This window comes from Antechinus flavipes, chromosome 3 (assembly GCF_016432865.1).
Source record: "Antechinus flavipes isolate AdamAnt ecotype Samford, QLD, Australia chromosome 3, AdamAnt_v2, whole genome shotgun sequence".
In the NCBI taxonomy this organism is placed as follows: Eukaryota; Metazoa; Chordata; class Mammalia; order Dasyuromorphia; family Dasyuridae; genus Antechinus; species Antechinus flavipes.
The window spans coordinates 122,996,102-123,012,798 of record NC_067400.1 but is presented as its reverse complement, the minus strand read 5'-3'; the positions used below and the strand labels follow the sequence as shown (position 1 = coordinate 123,012,798).

At 33.8% G+C, this 16,697-nt stretch overlaps 1 pseudogene; it reads right to left on the bottom strand.

Moving 5' to 3' along the window:
• Positions 1-907: 907 nt before the first annotated feature.
• LOC127557064 (ubiquitin carboxyl-terminal hydrolase 10-like) lies at positions 908-16,697 on the bottom strand (annotated as a pseudogene).

Sequence of the window (16,697 nt, the reverse complement as noted above, 5' to 3'; positions counted from 1 at the left end):
CCACTTCTACTTGGACCAGCTGGATATCAAGATTTCTATCTAACTCTATTGAGTTGGAGATTAGTCCAGAGACATGCATTCAATCAGGAGATTCTCTATTCTGATTCCAACTCAAACTGCTCCCAGCCCCCACCAAGAGCTACCCATATAACAAGGTTCCTTCATCTCAATTCTTTGAAGAGAGCCAAAAGCAGGAATCATGCCAAGGAAACTCTCTCTCTTTCCTTGGCATAATTGTGACCCTCTGACCACTGAAAAGACATTCTCTTTTCAGCATTACTCCCTCTTTATCTCTCTCATCTATTTCCCTAACAGGACCCTATCCTTATTTACCTCTCTGTCAGGATTTCTCTGCTAGATCTTTAATTCTCTGTTGGGACCCTGCCACTAAGGAAGTCAGACTGCAAAAGCTGACTTTTCAGTTCTAAATAATAAACTACTTTTGCCAGTTTAAATTTTCAGGTTCGTAAATTCATTTATGAAGGACCTGTGCCAACCAGAAGGGGATTTCCTACAACTTCCTGCCCTGAGCCAAACCTCATCATTTTTGGCTCCCTGACAGGGAATTGAGGAGAGCCGAACCTCATCAATTCTTTTACAGATTAAAGAGGACACAGTTTCAGAGTTCATCCCCAATGCTTCCCCCCAGCAGTCAAAAGGGACAGTTTCAGTTTCAGGGTTCACCCCCATCAGCTACAAAGGAGAAATAAAGTTTCACTCAATAGAGCCATTAGAGAGAGAAAAAAATGTTAATAAGAGATGATATTCTAGAAAGCAGGTATCTTTGCACACAACACAGAGAAAAAGTTTTAGAGCTGGTTTTAGAACCAGGGGTTGGTACAGGAAATAGGCTGTGCACAAAGCAGCAAGGCTTCACTACCTAATGTTGGTTTATCACTTATATCATTTATATGTAACTAGCCATCAGACCAATTTGAAAGATTTCTGTAGTATGATGACCACCAGTGTAACATTTCTGTAATGATAAACCACTGCAAAAAGTTGATAGTTTCTGTGGCCTTTAAAATGCTTATTTTTTTATACCTGAAGAAATCAGTTCTCTGCCAATTACCAAGTCCTCGGGATACTAGTTATTCTTTTTCTTTTTAATTCTGCACTTAAGAAATAAAACAAATTTATCTGAGTATGAGTGGGTAATAGGGAAGGTTTGAATCCAACAGGAAAGGGAGATCATGGTGGATAGTTTTTATTTCTCTTGAAAGAAAGAGGAGATCTGTTGCCAGAAGGATAAGTGAAAAGCAATTGGATCCTTGAGAAGTTCTGAGATACCTACTTAGTGCATTGCATATAGTAGGTCTTTAGTAAATGTTGAATTGAAAGAGTAGAATTGTTTGGGGGATTTTCCCCCTTATGCAACAATGAAAAGCCCACTGAGATTTTTAAAAATCTGAATCTGTGATTTTATTGATGTAATATAGGGCATCTCCAGTGCAGAAACTCCTTCTGTTGATACAAATTATAACTTTTCAATCACATAGTGTCTTAGAGGGTTGCCATAGAGACCTTAAGATATTAAATAGCTTACCCATGATCACACAGTTGGAATTTAGAGGGAGAACTTGAACCCAGGTCTTCCTGAGCCAGGCTGTCTCTTCATTCAAATCTAAATTTGTAATGATCCCAAATGGCATGGTTCTATGACCTTCTCCAGTGCTTTTTAGCAGCATGGGAGCCAACAGAGAAGAATGGATAGTGGAGGGTGAGATTCAGGGTTGAAAAATGACAGAGAATGAAAAAGTAAGACAATAGGGTTAGGGAGTGGTAAATAATATATGTAGTTGTTCTGATGAATTGTAGAGTGAAGATCTCAGAGGAAAGTGAGATAGAAGTAGAGTGATAGTCTGATTAAACAGAGAGGAATAGAGAGACTGATGGTCATGGTAAAGATGAATAGGTTTAGGAGGAGTGAGTCAGACAGTGAAACAAAAGAATAGGAGATTTTGATTAGACAGAACAATTTCAAAGTTCAAAATAATGAAGCTTTTGGGTTGTGGTGGTAGGGCAGGGTAAGGTAATGGGAAGAAGTAATTGGAGAACAAACCTAGAGCAAAGAATGGGCTCCAAAACCTTTAGTCTTCTGAGCCATGATTCATAAGTCAACAGGAGTTGGAGCTGGATTCCAAGGGCTCCCTTGAAACCAGGAAGAGAAAGCAGAGCTTCCACAAACCAGGTGTTCTTCCTAATAGTTATTACAGCAAATTGATGGGTCCTAATCTTCCTCAGTGATATGAGACTCCTCATTACTTCATGAATCTGTCAGTCTGCTTACCCCCATGCTTAACAGTCCCTAAAATACTGTGCTTTGTGAGTTTCTACATCTGCTATTTATGATTCTCTTGATATTTGGATATCATATTTTTGGTTTAATTCTGGTTTCCTTGTGAAAGCTTGAAATCCTTTTGCTTCCTTGAATAAACATTTTTCTCTCTTTATATATTAAGCTTAATTTCACTGGATATATGATTCACAATTGTACTCCTAGCTCCTTTGACTTCCAGAATTTAGTTTCATGACTTCCTTTCTTATAATGTTGCAGCTTCTAATTACTGTGTAATCATGATTGTGGCTCTCCCATATTTGAATTGTTTCTTTCTGGTCATTTACAGTATTTACTTTATTGACTATGTAATTCTGAAATTTGGTTATAATGTTCCTTGCAGTTTTTATTTTAGGAATTCTTTCTTGAGGTGACTGGTAGATTCTTTCATTGTCTCTGATTCAAAGATAGTAAGATAGTTTTCCTGGATAATTTCCTGAAAGATGTTATCCAGGTCCTCTTTCCAAAGGCTTTCAGTTAATCCAGTGATTCTGATATTATCTTTTCTGGACCTATTTTCCAGGTCAGTTATTTCTCTCAGGAGATATTTTACATTGCCTTCTATTTTTTCATTATTTTGAATCTATTTGATTGATTCTTGGTGTCTCATAGACCCATTAGCTTCCACTTGCTCAATTCTACCTTCTAAGGAGTTTTCCTCAATTAGGTTTTGTACTTTCTTTTCTATTTGGCCAATTGTACTTTTTAAAGGATTGTTTTTTTCAATTGGTTTTTTATATATTCTTTTTTCATTTGGCCAATTCTACTTTTTAACTAGTTGCTTTCTTTTCCAAGCTGTTGACTTTTTTTTTCACAATTTTTTTGCATCACTCTCATCTCTCTTCCCAATTCTTCTTCTACTTCAATCCTAAAAGAGAAGTTCAAAATTCCTTTTTTAGTTCTTCCATGAGGTTTTTTGGTCTTGAGACCACTTCCCATTTTTCTTTGGGGTTTTACCCACAGGTATTTTGAAACTGTTCTCCTCTTCTGAGTTTGTCTTTATCTTCCTTATTGCCATAATAACTTTTGATAGATTCTTTTTTGTTGTTTTTTCCTCATTATTTTTTGGCCTTTTTCTTTTCTTTTAAATTTGAGCACTGCTTCCAGGGTGTAAAGAAGCTCATATCAGGGACTGTAGGCACTGGTCATTTATCTGGTGTTGGTGCTAGCTGGCATTGCTGGAGACTGTAGCACTCTGGCAGCTTTATCTGATCCTGAGCCAGGATTTTACTGGTGGTGTCTGGCAAACTCTGAGGCTAATGGAGTGTTTCTGCATTTTCTCTGGGCTACACTGAAGCAAGTGTCAAACTGGCTTCTGGTGGCTGCCTGTTTCCCCAGGGCTACACTGAAACTTGTGGCAAGGCATACCTCTGGAAGCTGCTTATTTGCTTGGGCACCCATAAGGTTGGCATCTGTTTGCCCAGGGCTATACTGAAACATCTGGATGTCTGGCTGCTGGAGGTTGCCTGTTTACCCCCAGGCTATTCTGAAGCATATGGTAGTTCTCAGACTTGGAATCTGCCATTCCCCAGCTATGCGGAGGCAAGTGGGGGTTCTGATGTTGGCCTTTGCCTGCTCTATTAAACTGGGGCTCAGCATCTACTGCTGGTTTTTTGTGGCTTGTTGTTGGCTTCGTAGGATGCTTCCAGTTCTGGATTGTGCTTCACTTTTACCTGCATGAGACAGAACTTTCTTGCCCTTCCTTTGAGTTTCTTGGACTCTAAGACTGTTTCATCCCATTTTGTAGCTGGTTCTGCTGTTTCAGGATTTGTTTTAGAGTGCTATTTTATGGTTGTTTAAAGGTGATATCCAGCTTACTCCTCTGTCTTGGCTCCTGGAAGTCAATATTTGGCATTCTTTTATTTATTTATTTGTTTTTAATGCTTGATATTCTTAATAAGGTTTTGACATCTACCAGTCTTTTCATCATAAACCTTTTAAGGTATAGAAGAAGAAGAATAGGAAGGACCTTTACCAGGGTCTCTCTGACTAATCTCAATTTCTTGCTTAGTTTTTGTGGTATATCCTTGGACAGACCCTCTTGCCACCAGACCTTCCCATGTATCTTAGACTGTGTAATTTCTCAAACTGGATATCCAATTACAAAGTTTAAAAAATGGCAATTTTTAAAAAATTATGCTGGTAAACTACAAATCTTTTAGTATTATTAAAGCTTTTTAATTTTTTCAAAACATATGCATAGATAATTTTCAACATTCACTTTTGCAAAACCTTGTGTTCCAAAATTTTTTCCCTCCCTTCACCTTACTTCTTACCCTAGATGGCAAGTAATCCAATGTTTGTTAAACATGTACACTTCTTCCATACATATTTCCACAATTATCATGCTACATTAAAAAAATCAGATAAAAAATGAAAAAGAAAACAAAATACCAGCAAACAACAAAAAGAGTGAAAATATTATGTTGTAATCCACACTCAACCCTCCACGGTTCTCTCTCTGGATGCAGATGGCTCTCTTCATCACAAGACCATTGGAACTGGCTGGAATCATCTCTTTGGGGTTTTTTAAAATCTTTTTTCAGAAGCTTTTTATTTTCAGAACATATGCATGGATAATTTTTCAACATTGTCCCTTGCAAAACTTTGTGTTCCAATTTTTCTCCCCCAGATAGCAAGTAATCCAATCTATGTTAAACATGGTAAAATATATGTTAAATCCAATATGTATATACATATTTATACAATTATCTAGCTGCACAAGAAAAATCAGATCAAAAAGAAAAAATGAGAAAGAAAACAAAATGGAAGCAAACAACAAAAAGAGGGAAAATGCTATGTAGTGATCCATACTCAGTTCCCATAGTCCTATCTCTGGATGTAGATGACTCTCTTTATCACAAGATCATTGGAACTGGCCTGAATCATCTCATTGTTGAAAAAACCCGAGTCCATCAGAATTGATTATTGTATAATCTTCTTGTTACCATATATAATGATCTCCTGGTTCTGCTCATTTCACTTAGCATCAGTTCATGTAAGTCTCTCCAGGCCTCTCTGAAATCATCCAGATCTTTCTTATAGAACAATATTCTATCACATTCATATGCCTTAATTTATTCAGCCATTCTCCAACTAATGGGCATCTACACATCTTCCAGTTTCTTGCTGCTACAAAGAGGGCTGCCACAAACATTTTTGCCCTTTCCTTTCTTTAAGATCACCTAAGATCTTTTTAAGATTTAACATGTAAGCCCAGTAGAAACACTGCTGGATCAAAGGGTATGCACAGTTTGTTTGCCTTTTGGGTATAGTTCCAAATTACTCTCCAGAATGGTTGAATTAGCTCACAACTCCATCAACAATGTATTTCCCAAATCCCCACCAACATTTGTCATTATCTTGTCTTGTCCTCTTAGTCAATCTGAGAGATGTGTAGTAGTACTCTGAATTTTCTTAATTTGCATTCCTCTGGTCAATAATGATTTAGAGCACCTTTTCATATGACTAGAAATGGTTTTAATTTCTTCATCTGAAAATTGTCTTTTCATATCCTTTTACCATTTATCAGTTAAAGAATGGCTTGAGTTCTTTTAAATTTAAGTCAATTCTCTATATATTTTAGAAATGACACCTTTATCAGAACCTTTGAATGTAAAAATGTTTTCCCACTTTTTTTTCTTCCCTTCTAATTTTGTATGCAATAGTTTCATTTGTGTAAAAACTCTTAATCTTAATATATTCAAAATTATTCATTTTACATTCCATAATGTACTCCAGTTCTTCTTTGAACTGAAATTCCTTCCTTCTCCACAGATCTGAGAAGTAAACTATCCTTTATTCTTCTAATTTGCTTATAATGTCACTCTTTATGTCTAAATCATTAACCCATTTTGACTTTATCTTGGTATGTGATGTTAGTTGTGCATTAATGCCTAGGTTCTGCCATACTAATTTCCAATTTTCCCAGCAATTTTTGTCAACAGTGAGTTCTTAGCTCAGATACTGGAATCTTTTGGTTTATCAAACACTAGATTACTATAGTCATTGACAAAATAATTTTTATTATTATTTTTTCTAGATATATAAAATAATTTTTTGGGAGTTTGATTGGTATGGCACTGAATAAGTAGATTAATTTAGATAGTTTTGTCATTTTTATTATATTCACTTGGCCTACTCATGAGCACCTGATATTTTTGCAGTTGATTAGATATGACTTTATTTGTATGGAAAGTGTTTTATGGTTATGTTCATATAGTTCCTGATTTTGCCTTGGCAGATAGATTCCCAAATATTTTATATTATCAACAGTTATTTTAAATGGAATTTCTCTTTGTATCTCTTGCTGTTGGATTTTGTTGATGATATACAAAAATGCTGGTGATTTATGTGGATTTATTTTGCTAAAGTTGTGAATTGGTTTTAGTAGTTTTTTAATTGATTCTCTAGGGTTCTGCATCATATTATCTGCAAAGAGTGATAATTTGGTTTCTTCATTACCTATCTAATTTCTTTAATCTCTTTTCCTTCTCTTATTGCCAAAGCTAATTTCTAATACAATATTGAATAATAATGGTGATAGTAGGCAACCTTGTTTCACCTCTGATCTTATTGGGAATAGTTCTAGTTTGTCCCCATTACATATGATGCTTGCTGATGGTTTTAAATAGATGCTACTGATCATTTTAAGAAAATCTCTTATACTCTCTAGTGTTTTTGATAGGAATGAGAATTGGATTTTCTCAAATGATTTGAGATAATCATATGATTTTTGTTAGTTTGGTTATTGATATAGTCAATTATGCTAATAGTTATCCTGATATTGAACCAGCCCTGCATTCCTGGTATAAATCTTACTTGGTCATGGTGTATTATTCTGGGGATAACTTGCTGTAATCCCTCTGCTTATATTTTATTTAAGGTTTGTGTATCAATATTCATTAAGACAATTGGTTTATAATTTTCTTTCTCTGTTTTTTCCTGACCTGGTTTAGGTATCAGCACCATATCTGTGTCATAAGAGGAGGTTGTAGAATTCCTTCTTTCCCTATTTTTTTTCAAATAGTTTACATAGTATTATAATTAATTGTTCTTTAAATGTTTGGAAGAATTCACATCTGGCCCTGGAGATTTTTCTTAGGGAGTTGATTAATAACTTGTTCTATTTCTTTTTCTAAAATGGGACTATTTAAGTAATTTATTTCCTCTTCTGTTAATCTGGGCAATCTATATTTTTGTAAGTATTCCTCCATTTCACTTAGATTATCATATTTATTGACATATAATTGGCAAAATAATTCCTAATTGCTCTAATTTCCTCTTCATTGGTGGAAAGCTCTCCCTTTTCATTTTTGATACTAACAATTTGATTTTCTTCTTTCGTTTTTCTAATCAAATTAATGAAAGGTTTATCTATTTTGTTGCTTTTTCATAAAACCAAATCTTAGTTTTGTTTATTAATTCAATAATTTTCTTACTTTCAATTTTACTGATCTCCCCCTTTATTTTCAAAATTTCAAATTTGGTATTTGATTGGGGGGGGTTGATTTATTCTTTTTCTAGCTTTTTTAGTTGCAAGCCCAATTCATTGATCTTCTCTGAATCATCTCGTTGTTAAAAAGAGCCACATCCATCAGAACTGATCATCATATAATCTTGTTGTTGTTGTGTACAATGATCTCCTGCTTCTACTCACTTTAGTTAGCATCAGTTCACATAAGTTTCTCCAGGCCTTCCTGAAATCATCCTGTCGATCATTTTTTATAGAACAATAATATTCCATAACATTCATATACCATAACTTAAGCAGCCATTTCCAACTGATGGCATCCACTCAGTTTCTAGTTTTTTTGTCACTACAAAAAGGGCAGCTACAAACATTTTTGCACATGTGGATCTCTTTCCCTCCTTTATGATCTCTTTGAGATACAGACTCAAAGGATCAAAGGGTATTCATAGTTCCAAATTGTTCTCCAGAATGGTTGGATCACTTCACAACGCTTAACAACAATGTATTAGTGTCCCAGTTTTCCCACATCCTTTCCAACATTGGTCATTATCTTTTCCTGCCATCTTAGCCAATTTGAGAGATGTGTAGTGGTATCTCAAAGTTGTCTTAATTTGCATTTCTCTGATCAATAGTGATTTAGAGCACCTTTTCATATGACTAGAAATGATTTCAATTTTTTCAACTGAAAATTATCTATTCATATCCTTTGACCATTTATCAATTGAAAAATGGCTTGAATTCTTATAAATTTGAGTTAGAATTGAGGCCTTTATCAGAATCTTTGAATGTAAAAATTTTTTCCCATTTTATTGCTTCCCTTCTAATCTTGTCTGCCTTGGTTTTATTTGTACAAAAACTTTTAAACTTAATATATTCAAAATTATCCATTTTACATTCCATAATGTAATCCAGTTCTTCTTTGACCACAAATTTCTTCCTTCTCCTCAGATCTGAGAGGTAGAATATTCTTTGTTCTTCTAATTTGCTTATATCACTCTTTATGTCTAAATCATGAACCTATTTTGACCTTATCTTAGTATAGGGTGTTAGGTGTGGACCAATGCCTAATTTCTGCCACATTAATTTCTAATTTTCCCAGCAATTTTCATCAATAGTAAGCTCTTTTCTCAGAAGCTGGGGTCTTTGGGTTTATCAAACACTTGATTACTATAGTCATTGATTATTGTGTGCTTGGGAACCTAACCTATTGCACTGACCAACAGTCTATTTCTTAGCCAGTACCAAATGGTTTTGATGATCACTGCTTTATAATATAGTTTTAGGTCTGATACAGCTAGGCCACCTTCATTTGCATTTTTTCATTAATTCCCTTGAAATTCCTGACCTTTTGTAAACTACAAATCTTATGCGTCCTCCAAAGATGTGGATAATTGGAGTGTCTCTAGTAATCAATATTTCATTCCAAGGGCTGACTTGCTCTCACTTATACTCATTTCCTTCTCTTTGTCTCTGTTCATCCTCAGGTACAGACTGTGTTTCATGTCCATTGAAAATGGATTTTTTTTCATAATTTCAAAAGAGAAGTTTCTTTAAGTTCAAAATACCTTCATGTAGTCTGTTTAGAATAAATCCTAGATATTCTTCCAGTCATCCCTTTTCAGAGGCTTGACTTGATAACTATCAATAGTCTGTCTACCTATATCTATCTTTATCAATATCTCTATCTATCTTTATCAATATCTCTATCTCTAGATAGATAGACATATAGATATATAGATACATAATCCAGGAGTGTGAAAGCAAAGGGTTTGGAATTGTGAAAAAGATTATCCTGAGATTTAGCAGACTGAAAAACAGAAACTGATCCTGTTACTAGGATCTGGATTTCAGGAGTAGGTGAAGCACTGCTATGCTTAGCTGGAACTGAGTCAGTACTTTCTATAGTGTGCAATTCCACCCATTGGAGCTAAGCTCAACTGAGAATGCATGTTTTTTATACATTAACAATTACAAGATTTTCAGTAGTTCCCGTATAAAGCTACACAACAGCTACCCCTGTCAGCCTCTGAAGAGACAGTTACTGTTTAAAACTAGAAACATGGCATACTTTAGGGTGCCTAACATTGTGTAGTGCTGTAGCACTAAAAGAACCCTCACGGTATCACTAGTTTACAGAATTTTCAGAGCTATTTCTAGTCCTTGGTATAGCTGATGGTATATTTCTCATAAATTTTGTATCCTCTGTATGTATATTGTACTGATCAATTTGTGTGACCATTTACAAGGGCTTCTATAGAGATATAATTACTGCCATCTTTCAAATACCTGTGTTCTTTCTCCTCCCCTTCTTTTTACATTCCATTTATTCCAGATTGTTAGAAAAGCTGTCTTTAGCTTTGGCTTAGAACCAATAACCAAAGCAAACACAGAGATTGGGAACTGGCAGTTGGTGGAATTCTGGTTGATTTTATTTTGTATATCATCATGGTTCTTTTTGGAAGTTGTGTAACCAGGAATAAATTCTGGGTTTTAAGGATTCAGTGTACCTGAAATACTGTTGTCAGGGTTCAGTAAAGATTCATCTTGGTCAGTAACTTTAGTAATAGCAAACTCAATTCATTGATACTCTTCCTCATCATGTAGCTCCTCTGGGATTTCAGTATCAGACAAAATTGCTTCATTATATGATGAAAGCTCAATAGAAAAACAAGGAGGCATATAAAACTGATTGAACTCATCAGGAATAAAATTTCCAAAAACATACTTGATATATTCTAGAGAATTTTTAATTATTTAAATTTTAAAATTCTTTTTTTATGAAATCATAACAATTAAAAAATACCTTAATCTTCAGAAAAAAAAAGCATTCTCTTTCAGAAAATACATGAAAATGGTTAATATCATCTTAGCAGCTCACAGTATTTTTGAAAGTGAATTCTTTATCCTTCTTCACCAGATTTTCTTCCTCCTCCTGATATTTTTATTTCTGTTAATGACAGGATCATCTTCCCAATCAGTAACACTAAAAAACCATTGAAGAATCTGTGGCTCCTCTTTATTCCCCCTATTGTATTCAGTCCTCTATATTCTACTTTCAAAGATATTCCATATGTATGAAGTGGCACAGTGGATAGTGCATCTACCTTGGAATCAGGAGGAGCTGAGTTCAATTTTGATTTTAGATACTTACTGACCAAATAACTCTAGACAAGTCATTTAGCCCTGTTTGCCTCAGTTCCTCATTTGTAAAAATGATCTGGGGAAGGAAATGGCATACCACTCTAGTATTTTTGCCAAGAAAACCTCAACTAGAGTCAGAGACATTCAGATTCAGCTGAAAAAACTCAACAGCAATAACTCAAACAAACAAAAAGAAATAAATATGTGCCATGCTCTGCACTAGATGCTGGGAATACAAAAATTAAATAATTTCCTGCTCTCAAGGAAGATCTATTTAGGAGAAATAATATATACAAAGTAGTAGATATAAAGTGTATTCAAAGAAAATACAAAGTAATTTCAGTATGAAAAAGGCTTAATATAGGAGAAAAAAGGTCTACAGAGTAGTAGATATACAATATATTCAAAGTAAATACAAAGTAATTTCAGAGAGAAAAGGGGGGAAGGGCATTTGATCTGAATCCTGAAGTAAGCTGAGGGTTCCAAGAAGCAGAAATGATGAAGTAGAACATTCTAAGCATGAGAAACAGACAGTACAATAGATGCACTTCTTAATTTAGAAGGCATAATTGAGTTATTTTTCTAATTTCTCTATCTTCATTTCCTGAAAAAGCTACAATGGATAAGCTACAATTATTTTCAACTGGATATGCTGGTAAATAAAATGTGAAAACACTATATATATATGTAGAGAGAGAGTTTGACTATGCTGGAAGTGATTTAATTTTGAGACACAAGACATCAATTCTTAAAATTTCTGAAGGAATAGATGTGTCAAAAATATCCAAAATATGTCCAAAATATCTAATACTTTATTATTAAAAAAAAAAAGCTAGCCCAGAGAAGTTCAATGACTATTCACTTGTACTTCTACTTTCCTTTTTTATTATGACAATGTTTCACATCTATTGAGGGCATTTTTTAATAGAGTATTAGAAAGGAACAAATAAGCTTTAATAAGCAATACTCCACAGTAAACCAAACTTTGATTATTGGTTATGTCCAACTCTTTGTGCTCCATTTGGTTTTGGTGGGTTGTTTTGGGTTTTTTTTAAATACTGGAGTAGAAATAAAAATAAAAATACTGGAGTGGTTTACCATTTCCTTCTCCAGATGATTTTACAAATGAGCAACTGAGGCAAATAGTTAAATGACTTATTCAGGGTCACACAGTATATTTCTGAGGCTAGATTTGAACTCACAAAGGTAAGTCTTCTGATTCCAGCCTAGCACTCTAATCCACTATGCCACATAGTGCCCAAATGCCTCTTTACCAAAACATAATTGTCTGAATAAAGAGACTATAAAATCTCACTCCCCTTTTTGTGTGTTGACTGTAAAATAGTATTTGATTCAGTAGAGCAAAGGTGTCAAATGAATTGCCTTTGGATCTCCTAAATGAAAACTGAATCAAATTAAAATGAAATTGGAAAATAGTTGTCAAAATAAATAAATATAGATAATATTACAGTTTAAAACTAAGTCAATGTATGGTCTGTAGAGATTCTGATATATGGATCAGTGGCTCTCATTTCATTTGTTTTCTGCTACAAACAGGATAGCATAATGGTACTTTAAAGTCTCTCCTCCAACCAGATATCGTCTATGTAACCGACAAAATTATACAAAATTCCTTGAAAGATTCAACAACAGAGATAACTTTGTTAAACAATTTCCTAATCATTAATAATAACCTAGGCATAAAATAGGGACATAAGCTTTGCCACTATTATGATAGAGATCTAATAAAGATTCTCAAATGAGAAATAGTCCCCACAAATGGCAAGGTTTCTATTTACAAATGACTTCATTTTTTATGGGAAAACTGGGACACTGATATATTGTTGGTGAAACTGTGAACAGATCCAACCATTCTGGAGAGAAATTTGGAATTATGCTCAAAAAGCTATAAAACAGTGCAAAACTTTTGATCCAGCAGAGATCTTAAAGGAAGGAAAAGGGCCCACATGTGCAAAAATGTTTGTAGCAGTCCTTTTTGTAGTGGCAAGAAACTGGAAAATGCCCATCAATTGGAGAATGGTTGAATAAATTATGGTATATGAATATTATGGAATATTATTGTTCTATAAGAAATGACCAATAGGATGATTTCATAGAGACCTGGAGAGACTTACATGAACTGATGCTAAATGAAATGAGCAAAACCAGGAGAGCATAATACACGGCAACAACAAACTATACAAGACTATACGATGATAATTTCTGATGGACATGGTGAGATGATTCAAACCAATTCCAATTGTTCAGTGATGAAGAAAGCCATATACACCCAGGGAGAGGCCTTGAGTGTGGGCACAACATAGCATTTTCATGATTTCTGTTGATGTTTGCTTGCATTTTGTTTTCCTTCTCAGGTTTTTTTTTCTTTCTAGATCCAATTTTTCTTGTGCAGTAAGATAACTGTATATATATATATATATACAGTTATCTTACTGTATGGACAGGTAGTCCATTACATGTTAAATATGTTAAAATATATGTTAAATCCAACAGATATTGGATTTAACATATATTTTAACATATTTAACATGTAATGGACTACCTGCCATCTAGGGAGGGAGTGGAGGGAAGGAGGGAAAACTTTGGAACAGAAAGTTTTGCAACAGTCAATATCGAAAAATTACCCATGCATATATATGTTTTGTAAATAAAAAGCATTAATAAAAAAGATATCATTTTAATTACATTGAGCTCTAAAATATTGCAGAGCCTCCTTAAGTAAGCTTCATAATTACTCTAAAGAATGTGACCCAACATTCATATAAGAAAAACCAAGTGGATAAAGAATGCCTATTGTCTAGGTTATGATATACATTTGTACTATGTATAAATGATAGAAATTGCAATTAGCAATTTAATTGAGCCCAGAATTCAATAGTAAAAGAAATGGAAAATTTCTCTTAGTGACCTCAAGCTTCTTCTAGAACAAAGAGCCACCATTTTCATATCAACATTATAACTATGAGCCATGAAAAACTGCCATTTCAATTTATCAAAACTAAGATTTTCCCAAAGAGAAATGAAGAGACATAATAGGTATTAGAAAATCACATACATTACCAGAGAAGGAGGAGGAGGAAAAGAAGGAAGAAGAAAAAGGAGGAGAAGAAAAGAACGAGGCGGGAAAGGAGGAGGAGAATTAAAAAGGAAAATAGTATATAGAATGTCATCAAAGAGATTTATAAGCAAAGGGTGGTTACATAAATGAGTGAGGGATAAATAATGCACAAACTGTGGTAATCCCAAGATATTAGAAGAAAATGAGAAAATATCAAGTACATTTGATAGACACTTGTGGCAAACATAGGTGGAGGAAAGGATCAAAATCCCATAGGAGATGGATAGACATGGGCATTCTGTATCATTGAAGAAAATACCAATATGGATGATATCAAAAGTATATTTGAATTTTGACCTGACCTTGGTTACCATATTCTCTGATAGGAAAAGACATTAAATGTTTATGGACTGCTAACTCCTGAAATATTTTGGCCGCCTTTGGTGGCCATTGCTTTTGTTGCTTAGATTCTTAAACTTTTTAAAATATAAATATTTTATTAAGAGCCATCAAATCAAATATTCAAACATAAATAGAACATAAAATATGGTTCTATGCCCAACCATATAGTTTATTTTAAAATGGATATTAAATTTTAAAAAATAGTAACAAAATATCCCTGTCTCCTTTTGAATTTCTTTGTATCCTTTAATGTTTTATGATAATACTTATGCTACTTACCTCACAGAGTTAGTATAAGGAAAGTGTTTTGTAAACCTTAATATACTATATCAATTTGTCATTATTTGAAGGTCTCTAGAATTGAGATGTAGAGACATATTTGCATTTCACCATATGTCCTTTTCATGTCAACATTTTAAAGAGAGGTTAGAAACCTGCTGAAAAGATTTTCTAACACAGTTTCTAATTATCTGGATAATCTCACCTCTTCTAGTTCAGTAATAAATTGATGAATGTTTTAAATTCCTAAAACTGGGGTTTGGGAATAAAAATGTGAACACTGACAAATGGAATCTACTTTCTTACATAAAACATTGTGTTTCTCTGTAAAAATATACTTGCTTTTGCCCTTAGGGAACAGTGCAGATCTTTCACTAAAGCTGATGAAGAAACAATTTGAGATGCCCAGCAGCAGCAAGACAGAGCTCTCTGATTATTGTGTTCCTTCGTCATTGTAGGCAAACAATGATCATCTCTGCTCATTTATCAAGTAAGTGGGTAAAAGAGTGCCCTGCATCACCAAGGCAACATGCCATCCAAACAAAGAGTGAAGTTTATAATCTTGGGTCAAGACTGATTTACGCATGCTGGAAGCATGCCTGAGGTGGAAAACACTTTCTGGTGGTGATTTTACAGAATTCTTTTAAAATAAACAGTCCTGAGTCCCACATTATCTTCACTCAGTATGAAACAACCTTGTGGCTATATCTAGTCAAAAGAAAGAAAAGCTTTTTATAAATGCTCTCAACTGTTCACGAGAAAAGAGAAAAAAAAATGAAACAAAGCAAACACATTTGGATTTTTTTGCTTTTGAAAAAATAGTATAGTGTAACTCTTTTATAAAAGATGATGTTCTAAAGAAAAGAATTTGTTTTGAATACTTCAATGGATCTATGATAGACTCTTATTAGACATGCTATCCAGATACATAAAATATACAAATTTAGAGACAAGCTCCACTCCAAATGTTTATGTGTACTATTTATGCCTTATTTGTGGTAGAGCCTTCCAAACTCATGTTGGTCTGAATAGACATAGTTGGACACATTGTATCTTGACCTCAATATAATTATGTTATTTTGGTCTTCAAGAATGAAGGGCAACAATTATACATCTTTGCACATTGCAACTCTTCCCTGCCTTCTCATCCTAGGAAATTATTTTAATATTTCATTAGTATTAGTTTCTATAGTTAAGTACATATCTATGTATATATATACATATATATATCCCAAGAATGACAATATTAATGTCAAGAAGAAAGGCCAAAATATAACAATTAATTAACAAGCATTTATTAAACACTTACTAGGCTATTATAAATCCTGGGGGAAAAAAAAAAGAAATATATAGGCCCTATCCTTGAGGAGCTCACATTCTAATGGAGAAGAAAACATGAAAATAAATATGTACCTATAAAATAAATAAAATGTAAAGGTAATCTCGGAGGAAAGGTCTAAAGGAAGACTTGGGGAAAAAATTAACAACTTGGCACAAGACTTTACCTAAGAAACAGACTCCTTGAAAATTAAAATGGTCCAAATAAAAGTGAATGACTAATAAGAAATATTAAAAACAAAGTAAAAAGTTCAAAAAAAATTAAAAGAAAGTGCAAGATGTTTTCTATTTTGGGGAAAAAACCAGTAAGACAGATCAAGAAAGATAATTTATAAATCATTGGATAACTGAAAGTCATGACCAAAAAAAAAAAAAAAAAAAAAAGAACCTAGACATCACATTTCAAGAAATCTGCCCGGCTATTTTAGAACCAAGGGACAAAGTAAAAGTAGGAAGACTTTACCAATCTGTCAGTCACTTCCTAAAAGAAAATCCAAAACAAAATTTCTCAGGAACATCATAACCAAAATCCATAGCATCCAGGTCAAAAGAAAAAAAAAAAATACTGTAATTCAACAAAGAAAAAACTTAAGTACTAAGATATGAACTCAGATCTTCTTGACTTCAGGCCCATTTCTAAGAGTCAT